The 12,741-nt window shown below is 50.0% G+C and overlaps 3 non-coding genes across 3 annotated transcripts; all 3 read left to right on the top strand.

Annotated features, from left to right (window-relative positions):
- The first annotated feature begins 1,617 nt into the window (after positions 1-1,617).
- Positions 1,618-3,912, top strand: LOC124320074. The gene has a single exon (XR_006913764.1). It is a non-coding gene; the product is annotated as a small subunit ribosomal RNA (ribosomal RNA).
- Positions 3,913-4,842: 930 nt separating this feature from the next.
- Positions 4,843-4,995, top strand: LOC124320071. Its single transcript, XR_006913761.1, has one exon. It is a non-coding gene; the product is annotated as a 5.8S ribosomal RNA (ribosomal RNA).
- A 641-nt stretch (positions 4,996-5,636) lies between these two features.
- Positions 5,637-10,209, top strand: LOC124320072. Its single transcript, XR_006913762.1, has one exon. It is a non-coding gene; the product is annotated as a large subunit ribosomal RNA (ribosomal RNA).
- The last annotated feature ends 2,532 nt before the right edge of the window (positions 10,210-12,741 follow it).

Here is a 12,741-nt window from a genome sequence, read left to right as displayed (position 1 = left end):
TCTTCCAAACTTACGGCATCATAACCATCAGCGTTTACCGTCAGCGACGATACGGAAGAGAAAAGAAAATGGTGCGCGTCTTTTCACTTTTTGACACCGTATCAAAAAAAAATTACCGTTCAGGCGGAAATGTGTGTGTGTGTGTGAGCCGAGAGATAAAAAATAAAAAAGCCACCAAACAGAACGCTTTCAAATTATTTCGTGCGGCGTGCGCATATTTCACATTTTGCCGTTTGACGGAAGCTCGTTGTGTGGAACACAGAAGTGGAGATGGACGGAGTTGAAGGGGGGCGAAGACGGCCCGGTCGGACAAAGTCAAGAGATTGAAATATACGAGAGAATTGGGTGGAAGTGATGGCAAATCTATAAAATTCAAAAATCGGATGAGATGCGAGGACCGCAAAATGTGGCGTCGACTCTGACTCTCTTTTACTACGAACTTCCCTTCGACGGAAGATATCGAGAGCTGAGCTGAGCGCCCGCTGAGTATGGCCGGCGTAATTACAAACGAGTTACGGTTGGAGCTATATCGATTGTACGTATCCCGAACGTTCATCGAACAAGCCAGATCAACTCGGCGCCCGGTAAGATGTACGCTCAGTTATGGCCATGACACACGAAGGGAGAATTCAAACGGCTGTGAGTGTACGGCCCGCCCGGAGTTGTGTGTAGGCAGTGACCTCTCAAGAAAAAACGTAAAAAATTTTTTTTTGACAGTCACCGGTCTGCGACAAGTAATCAGTACGAAACTTGGGTGCAATGCAAAAAACATTTTGAGAATCCTTGCTTGACAACAACGAATCTAACACGATAAAAAAAACGATCCCCATCGGTGTACCGCTTGCTTTTCTCGCGCTTCGGCGCAGAATCGCTTATTCAGCTGCCCTTGGAATATGTTCGTTTCGTGCATACTTGATCTCGGTCATTCTTCGGTGAACTCTTAAAGAATTGCGCACTTTTATAGGGGTAGTCTGGTTGCTTGTCTCGACTTGAAATGATTTGTTTTTTTCCGCCCATGACTTTCTATACGATGCCTCTATGCTGGCCTCTGACCGCGGTTGTTCCGAGTTTTCTCTTTCTCTTCGAAAGTCTTTGCGGAAAATTCTGCCTCGTGTGACCGCTGAGCGGTGAGGTGTGTGTGTGTGTGTGTGTCGTGCGGGGTGATGCGAGAGTGTGCCTCGGCGGTGGAAAAATAAAAATAAAACTCTGAGCCCACAAAAATTTAAAAGATGTATGCTTGTCAGCTTAGTAAAGCAGGCTTGACTTATGAGCATACAGCACGCCACATATGACCGTCGAAAACCGTAATACGGGAAAAAAAGTTGATGAATATATCAAGACCGGTCGAATGAATCCGATTCACTTTGGGCTCATAGACCGTTGAATGGTCTTTGACTTTGGAAATTGAAATGAAAAAAATCCAACAAACGGATCGGATCGGTGTTTCTCTTCACTGGGACTCGCTGTGACACGCCAGGCGTTGCGATCAAAAATTTTAGTTTCCGAAGAAAAAGAAAAAAAACGAAAAACGTGTTGATTTGGTGTGTGTTTGGTGATGCGTGGGCGAAATAAAAACCCGCAACTCGCCGGATGCATATCAAACAAACATACACGAAATACCTGGTTGATCCTGCCAGTAGCATATGCTTGTCTCAAAGATTAAGCCATGCATGTCTAAGTACAAGCCGCTAGACGGCGAAACCGCGAATGGCTCAATAAATCAGTTATGGTTCCTTAGATCCACTCCATCCTACTTGGATAACTGTGGTAATTCTAGAGCTAATACATGCACTCGAGCCTCGACTGCGGGCTTTCGGGCTCGCAGAAGAGGTGCTTTTATTAGATCAAAACCAGTCGGGGCCGGGCTTTCGGGCTCGCGCACCGTACCAATTTTGGTGACTCTGGATAACTTCACGCCGATCGCACGGCCTTCGCGCCGGCGACGTATCTTTCAAATGTCTGCCTTATCAACTGTCGATGGTAGGTTACGCGCCTACCATGGTTGCAACGGGTAACGGGGAATCGGGGTTCGATTCCGGAGAGGGAGCCTGAGAAACGGCTACCACATCCAAGGAAGGCAGCAGGCGCGCAAATTACCCACTCCCGGCACGGGGAGGTAGTGACGAAAAATAACGATACGGGACTCTTCCGAGGCCCCGTGATTGGAATGAGTACACTTTAAATCCTTTAACGAGGAACCATTGGAGGGCAAGTCTGGTGCCAGCAGCCGCGGTAACTCCAGCTCCAATAGCGTATATTAAAGTTGTTGCGGTTAAAAAGCTCGTAGTCGGATGTCTGTCTTCGGCCGGGCGGCGCCGCTCTGAATCAAGGGTGTTGCGTTTCACGCTCTGGGAGCCCGGGTGTCAAAGCCCGACTCTCTTCACGGTCGGACAACATCGCCGGAGTGGTGGTCGGTGCGTCGTTGTTGTATCTGCGGCCAGAGTTGGAAAGTTCTTTCGGGTTCTTTTTTAAATTTTGGTCGTAGTTGACTCGATTCGCTCCACCCAGTCAATCGTTCGGGGTGCCCTTCACCGGGTGTCTCGGGCGGCCGGCAACGTTTACTTTGAACAAATTAGAGTGCTCAAAGCAGGTGTATCCCAACGCCTGAATATCGCAGCATGGAATGATGGAATAGGACCTCGGTCCGATTTTGCTGGTCTTTTACTTTTGGACCCGAGGTAATGGTCAATAGAGACGGACGGGGGCATTCGTACTGCGGCGACAGAGGTGAAATTCTTGGACCGCCGCAAGACGAACAACAGCGAAGGCATTTGCCAAGAATGTTTTCCTTGATCAAGAACGAAAGTTAGAGGTTCGAAGGCGATCAGATACCGCCCTAGTTCTAACCATAAACGATGCCAACCAGCAATCCGTCGGAGTTACTCCAATGACTCGACGGGCAGCTTCCGGGAAACCAAAGTCTTTGGGTTCCGGGGGAAGTATGGTTGCAAAGCTGAAACTTAAAGGAATTGACGGAAGGGCACCACCAGGAGTGGAGCCTGCGGCTTAATTTGACTCAACACGGGAAACCTCACCAGGCCCGGACACTGGAAGGATTGACAGATTGAGAGCTCTTTCTTGATTCGGTGGGTGGTGGTGCATGGCCGTTCTTAGTTGGTGGAGCGATTTGTCTGGTTAATTCCGATAACGAACGAGACTCTAGCCTGCTAAATAGGTGACGGGTTTTATCAATTGAAACCGAAGGGAGTACGGAGGCGTCGGGATCAGGTGGCGGCGATTCGGGTCTCGGTGGGACTGGTTCCTTTAGTGAGGCAATCTCTCGGCTTGGTTTCGTTGTGCTCTGTTCGTCGGGTGTACGGCCTTCACGGGTTGGTTGCCTGGCGGATGAGGTATGGCGGGGCTTTGTCGGGAATGTCTCGCGGGGGCTGGCTCTATTGTTATTCGGTCGTCGTCATCCCCGGCGATACCTTCTGCTCTCGCGTCCGTCACGCAGTCTTCTTAGAGGGACAAGCGGCGTCCAGCCGCGTGACAGTGAGCAATAACAGGTCTGTGATGCCCTTAGATGTCCTGGGCCGCACGCGCGCTACACTGAAGGAATCAGCGTGTTTCACTCTCCCTGTCCGAAAGGACCGGGTAACCGCTGAACCTCCTTCGTGGTTGGGATTGGGGACTGCAATGATCCCCATGAACCAGGAATCCCTAGTAGGCGCGGGTCACTAGCCCGCGTCGATTACGTCCCTGCCCTTTGTACACACCGCCCGTCGCTACTACCGATTGAATGATTTAGTGAGGCCTTCGGACGGGCTTGTCGGGGTGCCGTCGAGTGGGGAGCAATCTCTGCCCGTGCGGTGCCTACCAACGGCGAGACTGAAAGATGGTCGAACTTGATCCTTTAGAGGAAGTAAAAGTCGTAACAAGGTTTCCGTAGGTGAACCTGCGGAAGGATCATAAACGAACAAGACAAATGTTTTGCGCATATGGCTTTGGTTGAGCACGAAACAACTAAAAGTTGCAAAACAAAAAAACCCCATCAAAAGTCTTTCGGCGTAAGACATCGTATGAACTATGTGTGGGTTGACGGAAGAAAATCATTTATTTTGAACGGGTATCAGGCGCTCTGATGCGCGGTGGTTTAAAGCGGATTCGCCTTTTCAAATTGATTTTTCTTTCCTCTCGGCTCAAAAAAAAACACAAAGTCTTTCGATTTGGTCTATGGCCGTGAGCAAATTCTTCCTGCTTCGATGGTGAATGTCTCTATAGATTCATTCGACCTTTAGCGGCGCTCACAGTGTTGACGTTAGTAGAGTGAAGAATACGATAGCCCGCCTGGGCCGCGAGTACCGAAGGAACAATAAAGGAGATTTTATAAAGTCTTAGTCCCTAAATCAAACACTTTGAAAAATAAAAACTCGGTGGATGGAGAGTCGGAAAAAAAAAAAACATCAAGATTTTGAACGGGTATCAGGCGCTCTGATGCGCGGTGGTTTAAAGCGGATACGCCCAATCGAAATTGTTTTTTTTTGTTTCTCTCTTCGTCTTCGGGATTTTTTGATTCTCGGTGGGGGACGAAAGTGTGAGACTTTACTCTGGACGTTCTTTTCGGGCGTAGATACTCGTGGTTGCGTGCGTGTGCGTCGTATAGACTAACACTCCAAAGCCCGACACTATGCCGTTGAAAACCGAATGTTTTTTAAGCTTGCCCTTCGCCCTCTCGATGAAGTAGGAAGAATTCAAAATCACAATAACACACTAAACCCAAATTCTAGTACGAGTGTTTATCGGAACATTTTCTTTCTGGCTTTCTTTCTCCGCCCTCGCATTCATTTGCTTGGGCGGGTTGGAGAAAAAGAGAGAAGAAAACGAATATGTCGTTTTATATACGACCCTGAACGGTGGATCACTAGGCTCGTGGATCGATGAAGAGCGCAGCAAAGTGCGCTAATCCATGCGAACTGCAGAACACATGGAGCATCGAAATCTTGAACGTAAATGGCGGCCCAGCTTCTCGCTCGGGCCACATCTGACTGAGGGTCGGTCGAATGATGAACGAACAGAGATTTTTTCAGTCTTGGTTTTGCATGTTGGGTCGCGGCGAGATTTATTTTTCACCCGGCCTGACCGCATAAAAGCTCCCGAATCTCTAACGTCTGGGTGCCGCGCGACTTAAGTGTCCGCGATGCCTCAAATACAAAAAAGGGGGAAAAATAAAAGAAGGTTCGCCCTGTTTTGTTTTTTTCCTCTCTATTCAAAAGAAACCTTTTTCGATGGCAAAACAGATGGGAAATTTTTGAGCCAACTCAAAAAAAAATTTTAGAAATAAACACATCTTCTCGAACAAGGTGTCGGCTGCGTGTGCGCGATATACCGCTTCAACGCGAGTTTAGTTGTGTGTGTGCGCCGGGCGTGTCGAAGTGTCGACCACCGCGAATTATCACTCACTCTAACCGCTCGTTATGCAAGCTTGGTTCGCGCACGACGCGTTGTTTCAATACAAAAAGCCGCAGGACGCCCTGTCACTTTTCGTAAATTAATTTTTGCGAATAACGAGAGACTCGCTTTATTTCGAAAAAAAAAAATTTGAACCGGCAATTATTCAATCTTTCCCGGCTTTAAAACGCCAAAGTCTGCCGAGCTAGATAAAGTGTTGTCTCCTTTTGAAAACAAACAATTCATTCTGACCTCAGTTTAGATGAGACTACCCGCTGAACTTAAGCATATCAGTAAGCGGAGGAAAAGAAACTAACAAGGATTCCCTTAGTAGCGGCGAGCGAACAGGGATGAGCCCAGCACCGAACCTCGCGCCCGGTTGAGCGGGTGCCGAGGAATGTGGTGTTCGGGAGGATCGTGCGCGTCTGTCCGGTATCTATCGTCCAAGTCTCCATGAACGGGGCGAGCAACCCACAGAGGGTGTCAGGCCCGTAGATAAGACGAGCCGAGACCGTGCATCGGATCCCTTCCCAAGAGTCGGGTTGCTTGAGCGTGCAGCCCTAAGCGGGAGGTAAACTCCTTCTAAGGCTAAATATCGCCACGAGACCGATAGCGAACAAGTACCGCGAGGGAAAGTTGAAAAGAACTTTGAAGAGAGAGTTCAAGAGTGCGTGAAACCGTTCAGGGGGTTAAACGGGTGGGCCCTCGAAGGTCGAACAAGTCCCCGCTCCCGGCACTTGGTTGTATGCCCTTAACGCTGCATGGAGACTGCCTGAATTGGCGGCTCTCTTGCATAAGTCGTTCTGCGATCGCAATAGCCACGCCAAGGTCCGCAAGTGGGGGGCCTAGTAGGACTCCGCGACCGACTGGGTGTCTGTTACACGGGGCGTCCGTTAGCGAGTTTCGTGGTTACCTTCGCGGGTGCCGCGATGACGAGCGCGGCGTTTCCCAACAGTACTGCCCGGTCGTGACCTGTCTCCTCCCGGGAGGTGTCGTAGCTTTTTTTTGTAAAAGAGAAAAAGTTGCGGTGCTCAACCTGTGGAGGCCCAGAGCGGAGAGTAGAAGTCGGGTCCCACCCGACCCGTCTTGAAACACGGACCAAGGAGTCTAACATGTGCGCAAGTCGTCGAGAAATTATCAAACTAAACTCGCGAGGCGCAATGAAAGTGAAGCGGCCCCGATGAGGGTGCATCCGCGAGGGGTGATCCCGTCTCGAACAGAGCGGGCGCAACCCCAGGGCGTCCGAATGCTCGCGAGATCTTTCCCCCTTAAAAGGGTTTGGTCGAGTCGGCCGGACGAACCCAGAGCGCACACGTTGGGACCCGAAAGATGGTGACCTATGCCTGGCCAGGACGAAGCCAGGGGAAACCCTGGTGGAGGTCCGCAGCGATTCTGACGTGCAAATCGATCGTCGGAGTTGGGTATAGGGGCGAAAGACTAATCGAACCATCTAGTAGCTGGTTCCCCCCGAAGTTTCCCTCAGGATAGCTGGTGCTCGCAAAGAGAACAAACGGAGTTTCATCCGGTAAAGCGAATGATTAGAGGCCTTGGGGTCGAAACGACCTCAACCTATTCTCAAACTTTCAATGGGTGAGAAGCCCGGCCTTTTTCCTTGATTGAGGCCGCGGCAATTGATTTGAATCTGAGCGCCCAGTGGGCCATTTTTGGTAAGCAGAACTGGCGCTGTGGGATGAACCAAACGCCCGGTTAAGGCGCCTAAACGACGCACATTTCGGATCCCACGAAAAGGAGTTGGTTGCTAAAGACAGCAGGACGGTGGCCATGGAGGTCGGAATCCGCTCAGGAGTGTGTAACAACTCACCTGCCGAAGCAACTAGCCCTTAAAATGGGAGGCGCTATAGCGTCGTGCCTATACCGGGCCGTCGGTCGGCAGAGCGAATAACGTCCGTGTCAGCTCGAAGAGAGCGACGGCGCTGAGGCCCCGACGAGTAGGGGGGTCGCGACGGTGAGCGTAGAAGGGTTGTGGGCGTGAGCCTGCCCGGAGCCGCCGTCGGTGCAGATCTTGGTGGTAGTAGCAAATACTCCAGAGGGATCCTGGAGGACTGACGCGGAGAAGGGTTTCATGTGAACAGTGGTTGGACATGAGTCAGTCGATCCTAAGCCGCAGGCGAAAGCCGACCTAGTGACGGGCGTGATGTGTTGCATCTATCGTATGAGTAGCGGGCGTGGTTGTGGTTGAGTCGTGTGTCGGTGATTCTTCTGTGGTGTGCGCGAAGAGAAAAAATCTAAAGTTGCGGGGTCAAAGAAAACACATGAATAAGAAAGCTTGTGAGAATGATAGAAGGTTAAAAGAAGTGTCTTTTTCCTTTTTTTGATTTCTCTTAGCCGGTATTTGATTGTTTTTCTCCCGTCTCTTTTATTTTCCTAGTACCGTTCATCGCGTTATGGCATCGCATGCTTCTTTCGCAGCGCCTTCGAAAATATGAAACCATGTATCGTATAACGTGAGACGCCACCCAGGTTAAGGCGAAAGGGAATCCGGTCCTGATTCCGGAACCAGGCTGCGGCTACGTCCGCGATAAAACGACTTTAACCCTCGTAATGTCACGGTCGCGGTAACGCGACACAAACCGGAGAAGCTGCCGAGAACCCCGGGAAGAGTTTTCTTTTCTGCTTGAGGGACCGAGACCCTGGAATCCCGTCGCGGGCGAGAGGGTTATGGATTTAGCTGTCAAAGGCTATCCCGAAGAGCGTCGCGTTTCTGCGACGTCCGTGGTCGTTCTCGGCTGGCCCTTGAAAATCCGGTGGGAGGGTTACGTTGTTGGACGTTCGCGCCTGCTCGTACCGATATCCGCATCAGGTCTCCAAGGTGAACAGCCTCTAGTCGATGGATGAATGTGGGTAAGGGAAATCGGCAAATTGGATCCGTAACTTCGGGATAAGGATTGGCTCTGAGGGTCGAGGCGGTCGGGCTGAGTTTATCAAGCGAAGCCGTCGGCGGACGTGTCAGGCCTGGGTCGAAGTGCGTTGGTTGTTTCGAGCGTTGGTTTTTCTTTCGGGGAAAGCTCTCGTTTCGGGACTCTTTCGCGCTGAGGCTCGGTCCTCGCCAGATCGCTGCCGGTGGAGCGGCTCGGCATCGTCTCCCGAGTGTTTGGCCCTCAAAAGTCGGGCGCTCGTGGTAGATCTCGGCCGCCATCGAACGACCAACTCAGAACTGGCACGATCCAGGGGAATCCGACTGTCTAATTAAAACAAAGCATTGCGATGGCCGCAAGTCGGTGCTGACGCAATGTGATTTCTGCCCAGTGCTCTGAATGTCAAAGTGAAGAAATTCAACGAAGCGCGGGTAAACGGCGGGAGTAACTATGACTCTCTTAAGGTAGCCAAATGCCTCGTCATCTTAATTAGTGACGCGCACGAATGGATTAACGAGATTCCCACTGTCCCTATCTACTATCTAGCGAACCCACTGCAAGGGGAACGGGCCTTGTTTCGTCAGCGGGGAAAGAAGACCCTGTTGAGCTTGACTCTAGTTCGGCATTGTGGAGTGACATGAGAGGTGTAGCATAAGTGGGAGACGGGCTTTCGGGTCCGTCGACGATGAAATACCACTACTTTCATGGTCGCTTCACTTACTCGGTGAAGCGGAGTGGGCGGTCGCCCGGGTGGGATCTTTCACGGTCTCCGTCCGCGGCGTCTCGCTTGATTCTTGCATTGAAGCGCGAGCCGTCCCGGTAGGGGTCGGTGGGCGAGGCGGAGTTTTGTTTTGCCGATAAAGAGCTTCACGGCTTGGAGTCGGTAAGGCTGGCCGAGCTTTCTTAGTCCGCCTTCCATCTCCGGGAGTTTATTCGGTGGCGCGATCCGGGCTGAGGACATTGCCGGATGGGGAGTTTGACTGGGGCGGTACATCTGTCAAACGATAACGCAGGTGTCCTAAGGCTGGCTCAGGGAGGACAGAAACCTCCCGTAGAGCAAAAGGGCAAATGCCGGCTTGAATCCCGATTTTCAGTACGAATACGGACCGCGAAAGCGCGGCCTATCGATCCTTTTGGCCATTCTGAGTTTGAAGCAAGAGGTGTCAGAAAAGTTACCACAGGGATAACTGGCTGTGGCGGCCAAGCGTTCATAGCGACGTCGCTTTTTGATCCTTCGATGTCGGCTCTTCCTATCATTGCGAAGCAGTATTCGCCAAGCGTAGGATTGTTCACCCACCTACAGGGAACGTGAGCTGGGTTTAGACCGTCGTGAGACAGGTTAGTTTACCCTACTGACGACCATAGAAGAAATGTTATTGCGATAGTAATCCTGCGAAGTACGAGAGGAACCGCAGGTTCGGACAGTTGGTTGGCGCACTTGGTCGAGCGGCCAGTGGTGCGAGGCTACGTCCGGATGATTATACCTGAAGGCCTCTGAAGGTAGAATCGATGCTGGAGGAAGGCAATGATACGCAGCGTCTTTTGACTCGTTTCGACGTTTTATCTGGGTGGCTATAACGAGACCCGTCTCGGTTAGAGATTAAAACTCGCTCCATCAGCGAGGGGGTTCCGGCCTTTTCGTTTCGTTTCGGACGAATGCCTGGTCGGCGCTTCATTCTCGAGCCGCGGTTTTCAGAGGGGAGGTTCGCTGACGGCTATGCTGGGTATCCGCTACGGGAATGCCAGTCATGCTCCGGTTCGCCTCTTTCTTTTTACCCGACTAAAGTAAGCGCAGCTGCAAAGTTGCGCGAGAACCCAGAGGTCAGACGCCAAATCATTTGTAGACGACTCGAGTGCCGGCCGGGGTGTTGTACACGGTAGAGCAGTCCAAATTCACACTGCGATCTTTGAGACTCAGCCCTTCAAATGAGACCGGAAGATTTGTCTTGCCAGATGAGACAAGTCCGCGATAAAAAATCTCATATGCTTGCGCGGCGGCTTGTCCAAGGCAAAGGCAAAAAAAAAGAAGGCAGAAGTCTCAATCGTTCGTCAGTTGTGTGTTGTGGACTTGTCTTTTTTTTTTTCGAGAGAGAGAGAGAGAAAAAAAAGTTAAAGACACGCGTTAAAGACAGATAAAAAAAAAAAGTAGCCAGCCGTAGAGCGGCACTTGAAATTGATAATTTGGCCGTCAAATTTCATCTTCATATTTATATTGGCTCGCATTTTTTGCGTGGATATTGGACAAACACGATCAGCCGAGAGAAAATGAAAGCTTGAAAAAAAAAAAAAAATTGGCGGTCGAAAGTAGATGAAATACCGCGAAAAAGAAAGAGAGAGAAGGAGAACGACAGACAGGAATAAAATAAGTTGGAAATGAAAAAAAATAGCAAATTTTCAAAATCATGTCAAAAAGCTGCTGAGCTTTGGCCGAAAGATGTGACTTGATATCTACGGAAATGAAGTCGATCCGACGGGCGAAGCGAGACAGTGTCAAAAAGTTGAAAAATAAGAAAAGTTGAAAAATGTCAGAGTCCGAAAAAATGAAAAATTTTTCCAAGTCCCGACGACGGGGTAGTGACGCTGTAGCCGGGACTTGGATGAATGAAAGCGGCTGAAAAAGAGAGAAAGAGCGAAAGAAAAAAAAGTTGGAAAAATTTCTAAGTCCGAAAAATTCCAAGACCGGTTTTTGGTGGAGACCGGTCGGCAGTTGAGCGGGCGGCCCGGCCCGGGCTCTGGTGAAAGTCCGGCGACCCTCTCGGAAATGAGCTTTTTCGTACAGTTACTGCCCGGAACATCCACCACTTTCCTATATAGGGAAGAGGTTGTCGAAAATGAAAATTGAAAAATTTTCTAAGTCCGAAAAATTGAAAAATTTTTCTAAGTCCCGACGATGGATAGTGAAGCTATAGGCGGCACTGGGACGAGCAAAGGCGGCTGAAAAAGAGAGAAAGAGCGAAAGAAAAAAAAGTTGGAAAAAATTTCTAAGTCCTAAAATTTCCAAGACCGGTTTTTGGTGGAGACCGGTCGGTAGTTGAGCGGGCGGCCCGGCCTGAGCTCAGGTGAATGTCCGGCAAAATTTCGGAAATCAACTTTTTCGTACAGTTACTGCCCGGAACATCCACTACTTTCCTATATAGGGAAGAGGTTGTCGAAAATGAAAATTGAAAAAATTTTCTAAGTCCGAAAAATTGAAAAATTTTTCTAAGTCCCGACGATGGATAGTGAAGCTATAGGCGGCACTGGGACGAGCAAAGGCGGCTGAAAAAGAGAGAAAGAGCGAAAGAAAAAAAGTTGGAAAAAATTTCTAAGTCCTAAAATTTCCAAGACCGGTTTTTGGTGGAGACCGGTCGGTAGTTGAGCGGGCGGCCCGGCCTGAGCTCAGGTGAATGTCCGGCAAAATTTCGGAAATCAACTTTTTCGTACAGTTACTGCCCGGAACATCCACTACTTTTCCTATATAGGGAAGAGGTTGTCGAAAATGAAAATTGAAAAAATTTTCTAAGTCCGAAAAATTGAAAAATTTTTCTAAGTCCCGACGACGGATAGTGAAGCTATAGGCGGCACTGGGACGAGCAAAGACGGCTAAAAAATGGCGAGAAAGAGCGAAAGAAAAAAGTTGGAAAAAATTTCTAAGTCCTAAAATTTCCAAGACCGGTTTTTGGTGGTGACCGGTCGGCGGGTGTGATGGTAAGCCCCGCCTGAGCTCTGGTGAAAGCCCGGCAAAAATTCGGAAATCGACTTTTTCGTACAGTTACTGCCCGGAACATCCACTACTTTCCTATATAGGGAAGAGGTTGTCGAAAAAAAAGAAAGTTGAAAAATTTTCTAAGTCCGAAAAATTGAAAAATTTTTCTAAGTCCCGACGACGTGGTAGTGACGTGGTTGGCGGGACTTGGACGTATAAAGGCCGATGAAAAAAAATGGAAATGGAAATGAAAATTTCTCGATTTCCGACGACGGTGTTTGGCAACGACTCTCTCGCCCGGCCACTGGTCGGCGCGAGAGAGGAGTGAGCGAGACCCGTCGATTCGAAAAGAGAAGCCGTCACACCGTCGAGGCGTGGCGGCTCTCAAGTGGGTTGGTCGGGCGTGTCGTGATGACTCGCGACCGTAAAAAATTCCCACTCAAATTCTCCCATTTCCGACGACGGTGTTTGGCAACGACTCTCTCGCCCGGCCTCTGGTCGGCGCGAGAGAGGAGTGAGCGAGACCCGTCGATTCGAAAAAAAGCCGTCACACCGTCGAGGCGTGGCGGCTCTCAAATGGGTTGGTCGGGCGTGTCGTGATGACTTGCGACCGTAAAAAATTCCCACTCGTCGAAAATTTTCTAAGTCCCAACTTTGAAAACGACGGTTCCTGAAAGTCGGCTGGCGGTTGGATGGGGCAATGTCCCCGTCCAATCGCTAAAAATGAGCCGGAAAACGGAGACATTATGCGGCGGAACATTAGTGGTTTTCCTTAGTATAGAAGAGGTCTCG

This window comes from Daphnia pulicaria, unplaced genomic scaffold (assembly GCF_021234035.1).
Source record: "Daphnia pulicaria isolate SC F1-1A unplaced genomic scaffold, SC_F0-13Bv2 h1tg000245l, whole genome shotgun sequence".
Classification (NCBI taxonomy): domain Eukaryota; kingdom Metazoa; phylum Arthropoda; class Branchiopoda; order Diplostraca; family Daphniidae; genus Daphnia; species Daphnia pulicaria.
The sequence above is the reverse complement of the archived record's forward strand: the minus strand, read 5'-3'. Positions and strand labels throughout refer to the sequence as shown.